Source organism: Saccostrea echinata, unplaced genomic scaffold (genome assembly GCF_033153115.1).
Source record: "Saccostrea echinata isolate AGI-Se365-2 ecotype Australia unplaced genomic scaffold, CSIRO_AGI_Sech_v1 ptg000039l, whole genome shotgun sequence".
NCBI classification, from domain to species: Eukaryota; Metazoa; Mollusca; class Bivalvia; order Ostreida; family Ostreidae; genus Saccostrea; species Saccostrea echinata.
The window spans coordinates 1,299,355-1,305,354 of record NW_026889788.1 but is presented as its reverse complement, the minus strand read 5'-3'; the positions used below and the strand labels follow the sequence as shown (position 1 = coordinate 1,305,354).

Below are 6,000 nucleotides of genomic sequence, written 5' to 3'. Positions count from 1 at the left end.
GTTAACAATGAGCATGCTTTTCATGTATAAAAAATAGGAATGGGTATAGCAAAAAATTTCATATCGCGATATATCACTTCAATCCTTATCATGAACTACCATTTTTTTTACACAAGAAATTTGAAAATCTGTTGGAAAAATCAATGCATTGCAATCACCCCAGGAACAGCTGACAAACACTTCTGTCCCTGTTTCGGGCTGACACGCCATTGATTCAAAGGGGAATTCGTAAGGTATTTTGCTTCAGCCTTGTTTCGACGTAAAACTAGGGGAAAATTCTGGTGATTAGTGTTTTACATGTATCTGCACATTTAGAGTAAGATGGGGAGGTTTTCTGAAAAGGGAGAAGTAAGTTTAGACGTTTGAAAAATAATAAAGTCGTCATGTTACGTGGTAATTAGATTCTTGATTTTTCGGCGGTGGGTGGGGTGGGGTGGGGTCAAGTAATAAATTTGAAATCATGTTCAACTCAGTAGGCAAAAAAGGTGTCGAGGCTCATAAAAAGTCTGTGGTGCTTAGTGCCAATACATGTATATAATTTCATAGGAAACTTGAACTGTGCACTTCGAATTAAAATGGACTTATATGTTAAGGTGATAGAAAAGGAATAACTTTACTGGTATTTTTTTGTGTGCAATTCTTTTAAGCTTTAATGAAAAAAAAAAAACCTGTAGAATTTCAAGTTGACACACACACACACACACCTAAGCAACCTCCCACACAATCCCACACCCTCTCTCTCACACACACAGACACCCTCACACCCACACACCCACACTCGCAAACATTAAAATACCATCTACTGGCCGTTTATAGTACAACCATCTTCACATTAGGTAATATGTAATTATTGTATGTAAATAGATTAGATTCACTTACTTTGATCGTCAACAGTAACTTCTATGTCCTTGTCATCAGTATCACTGCTTCCTACAAAGAGGGAGTCTACTTTGCGTCGCAATTTGTGGGATCTTCTTTATAATAAAAAAAAATTAACAAAAAATCCGTCGGCATAATTGTAGAATGGCTGAAACATATCACTGGAAATCGAAATATTTGCCCTCAATAGCGTATTCGAATTCGATTGGCTATATCCCCAAAAATCACCAATCAAATTAAGAATAACTGTTTGACATGCGCAGAAATAAAGGAGCGGAAGTTAAATACTCATTCAAACATTTTGTTGCAGATCGAGAAAAACATGTATCGAAGATGAAGATCTTTTGCATTCAAGTGAAACTGTCAATTCAGGACTAGGTAAGATATATGATTTTGACTTAAAAAGCATGTGCCATTTGTACAAAGTATTTAAGTTTTAAAGAATGATTGAATGTTAAAAAGTTAGATGTTCAGCATACATGTATTAAACAAATGAGAAATAATGATAAAAAAAACCTGTAAAAGGGTGAATATATATACATATTTTTGGTCCTTTAATACTGGAAAATCGTAACGTTAAGACTAACAGGACCGGCATTTCTTTTAAATTATACCAACATTGTATGTACTTAATGAATTTTTTTAATCGAAAATTTATTTTCCTGTAAGTTTTAATTGATTAATTATCAACTGAATTGAATTTTTAAAATCCTATAGTATGCCGTTTTATTTAAATCTCTGAGCTTCCACATTATGAAGATATCTAGACTGAATGTGTGACGAGAATTTTTGATTGCGCATTCGATAACTTCGGATAATTCCCGGCGTTACTGACATGAAACAGCCGAGATGTGTCGAATGAGCAATTGTTAATCCATTCCTTACCCTTGAGGTTATTTTTATCAGTGTCCATATAACAAGAAGTAGTAAGGCTGATTTTTCCCATTAATATAATTTAATCCGCAACCATCGTTCTGTTCGCATCACGGAGTACACACATGTAATGAATAATGGTTCAAGGGATAATAACAACTGTGTAGATAGAAAAGACACTGCTAACTGCCCTGTTTTAAAATTATTTTCACAAATGCCGCTTTTCCAATTTTAAATTGACAAAATGTCAGAAATACTCAAGCTGTAGAAAGTAGTTACAAAGAAGTGTCATTAATATTCAAAATCTGAAGTAAGAAATAGGCTAATAAGTATTTTCACGTGCTTGATAAATATAAGAAAGAGTTAAGAATTTTTAGTAACCTTTTAACATCATACAAAACTTAAAATTTCATCAATTATTCTTTTACGGACACACGTCTTTTAAAAGTTATTTTTATTCAGTATATTTCAGGAATATCCGTGGAAGCATTATTTTCTGTTGAACCCGCCCGTTTTAAGCAGATCGCTTTTCCATGAACGTATTTTTATATGCTACATGTATTTATATTATTCAATTCACTTACATTTAATATGTATATCCTAAAGACATGCATAGCAAAATTTGATCTATTACACCAGTATTAAGTTTCTTTCTGAAATGAGACACCCCCCCCCCCCCCCGAAAAAAATCCGTCAAATCGATTAAAATTGGTACATCAAATTCCAGTCATTTGTTCTTTTTTTCATCATCTTCGCTTTTCTATTATTTCCTTTAAAATAGAAATTTACCAAAAAAATCGGCATGCGATGATAATCCGTAAAACTTATGAATTATGTTTTATCGAATACAGCCCGAGTAATTAATAATAGTTCTATGACGGAAAGAATTTACGACTTTGTAATATTAAAATATAACCAAAATTGTTGTTATATGTAAACTGGAATAGAGTAGTCAGATCAATACACTGTGTTACCGACGAAAGATTAACCTGTTTCACCTTTCAACAGTAACCAATGAACTCGTCCGTTGACGGTTGTGGGAAATTCTACGAAAAGGAAAAGCAATCGTCGGTAACCAACGGGTGAATCACGTCGAATTTCTCTATCTTGTGGACTGGTTTTGATAATTTGAAATTTTGTTTTTGTTTCATTGATACCTAACAAACGTGTGAATATGTATTCAATATGCCCGGAATAGGTACTCAGAATAATCACCGTGTGTGTTGTGTGTGTGTGTTTAAATAATTGATGTGTAAAGTTTTGTTTTTTTTTCATAAATAGATAAATTATTCAGTATGCTAACTATGCTTTCAAGTAAACATCATCTGTCTCCCTCAGCCGCGCTTACTCTTTCCTCGCATATTTAATAAGGCCCCCTAAAAAATAATATTCGTTGGACTTCTCCTCACTCAAAATGAAATCGAAGTACCGATATTCTTCACTGTCAACCGGAACTAATCCATTTACTAAATAACAATGAAATGTAATGATTCATTGATATATCTCGTAATAAATGTATAATTTTGGTTACAGATTCTGATACCCTAAAAGAATATGAAGCAGTGAATGAAAGAATGGGATTGTCTTGTGGAGTTTTAAAAAAACGATCGAATTTATGTTATACTAGATGGCATCGACTAAGATTAAAAACCTAAGGTAATCTCTCTCTCTCTCTCTCTCTCTCTCTCTCTCTCTCTCTCTATATATATATATATATATTAGGTAATCTTTATATATAACGGACTCTTAGATCTGTTATCATGACACAGAGAAAAGATAGGACTGGACAAATATTTCCTCATATTAAGCAATACAAGTTTTTAAAGAAAAATCTGCCAAATCAAGTCTAATGCTCATTGTCATAATATAATAATAGGAAGTGGTGCCATATAAATCTATGCTTTGATTTTTAAAACATATTAACAAATTACGTTCATATGAAAAATGATTGGTCTTTGTGAGGTAAAGCATTTCAACGCATCATGTAATTAATCTACAGTGTATTTCATACCCTATAAATGGAATTCGTTACAGGAACTATTATACAAAGTGACTTTACGCCCTAAAGTGGTAAAGAAACAATATTAAACTGCTATTTCTATTGACTTCTTCAAAATTGTCAAATGGACGATTTTTTACGCAGCAACTGGTTCACTAAGATGTCATAATTCTTTTCTTCTGCTGTAATAAAGCTTTCATTTTGTCAATTGAATGAGGATATTTGAAATAATAATCTGCCTGAGAATTATAATTTTATACGCTCATCTTAAGGCAGGGCATATTTTGTTATGGCGTTCATGTTTGTCCATATGTCTGTCTGTTTACTTTTTCGTGTCCGGCTCATAATTTTTATACTATGAGCATAAAATTAACAAACTTTGTCAGCAGGTACATCTTGTGTAAAAGGTGTGTTTCACTCTAAAAATAGGTCATTGTGACCTTTAATTAAGATGTTATTGTCAAGAAAGGGGAAAATCCTGTCCGGCTCATTACTAGATAACTATTAGACCAAGAACCGTAATACATGTACTCGACCATTTGATGCATCTTAAATAGAAGGTTTGTCGCATCCTATTTAAAGGGCACTTTGACCTTCATTTAAGGCAAAATTTAAATATATATATATGTATGTCTTTACATTTTAAATTATACAGTCCAAAAAGATGTAAGAATATTGCAGATATTTAAAAAATGTTTCATCAAGAAAATACACAGTTTTTTCTCATTGCTAACTTTACAACAATTTTTAACAAATATAATAATGTTTTGTTTGTGTCAAAAACGAGAGAGAAATTCCACATTGGTGTAATTATCAAGCAGTAGTCAAGAAGAATTTTAATAACAAATTAGATGTTGAATTAGAGATAAATTAATGAGTTTCCTGTGAGGAATTAACTGGTAGAGCATCTCTGATCAGGCAGATGTTATCTAGATCTCTTGGGAATTAAGCAAAGGAATTTAATTGCTCAGTCTTGGATAAAATTATCCTTTTGTCTAGCCTCTTTCAAAATAAATCCGGTATAAAGTAATGAAAACTAATTTGAAATTGTACAATGTGAATTTTTTTTAATATTGTCCAGCAAATGACAATGGTATTAATTGCTTAGATAAAGACTTTTTGCAATACACAAAGTCTGGAAAAGGGAACAAATCTGATGGCAATTATGGCTGCTTAACGTCTATGAGAAATATTGGGGGGGGGGGGGTATCCTGAAGGGTCTTGGTTTACTCATCTCTGGGACTTGTCCTAACCTCTTTTATTGGATATGTTTCCATTAGGAAGTACTGGCTAATTTTGCCACATTTTTAGAAAAAAATAAAGATACCAAAATGCAGTTTATTATTCATAGTTCTTACCTTTTTTTTAAGTATCTGAGGTCAAATTTCATGTTTACCCCATCACACTTCTCTGCCTAAATCTGTCCAGTATTATGCACAAATGTAATAAATTTGTTTGGTGAATGTAAAAATTCAATTAATGGTTTATTTGACAATATATTAGATAGAAAAAATATCAAAGAATATGAATTTTACCACTCAAATGATGTATATTTTTTACAGGGTATTACAGAAGAGGAATAGAATATTACACTGTGGCAGTTGTTGAATACTTGGGAGTAATAGAGAAGAACAAGTAAACCTACTGCAAGACTTTTTAGGAAAACTCGATGAACAATTTATGTCTAATATTAATATGAATTTATTAATACTAAACTAAAAAGACACACAGAAAATTGCCAAAATTTCTTTAAATTTATCTGAATTGCCTTCTCTTAGCTCTCTAACAACCACTTGTTAAAGATATTTACTTTTTATATTATAATTTAAGCAATGGGCATTTAAGACTTGCAAATAAATCTTTTTTCAGACTTATTTTCTTAGCAAGTAACTGTTATCACATGTTATAAACATATAAATTTAATAATGAATTTCTTATCAAACTGTTGTTAAAAAGTTGTTTTCCTTTAAAGTTTTCTGAATTAACTTCCCTTGTTATTCTAACAACTAGTTGCTAAGACATTTTCAGGAAGCTATCTAAGATATTCTTAATTAGCAATTGTTAAGGTTAAGACTTTCTTGGAGCTATTTAAGATTTTCTTAACAAGCAGTTGTTAGGGTTTAGACTTATTCAGGAATCTACGATATTCTTAACAACCATTTATTAGGGTTTTAAAAGAATTGCATTAATTGAAACATAGCTTTCTTAACAAGCAGTTTTTAAGAAAATATCTTGAACATACTCCTAAT

At 31.7% G+C, this 6,000-nt stretch overlaps 1 long non-coding RNA gene across 1 annotated transcript; it reads left to right on the top strand.

The window, feature by feature from the left end:
• The first annotated feature begins 1,212 nt into the window (after nucleotides 1-1,212).
• Nucleotides 1,213-5,399, top strand: LOC133200384 (uncharacterized). The gene is made up of 3 exons (XR_009722925.1): nucleotides 1,213-1,257; nucleotides 3,286-3,408; nucleotides 5,314-5,399. It is a non-coding gene; the product is annotated as an uncharacterized LOC133200384 (long non-coding RNA).
• The last annotated feature ends 601 nt before the right edge of the window (nucleotides 5,400-6,000 follow it).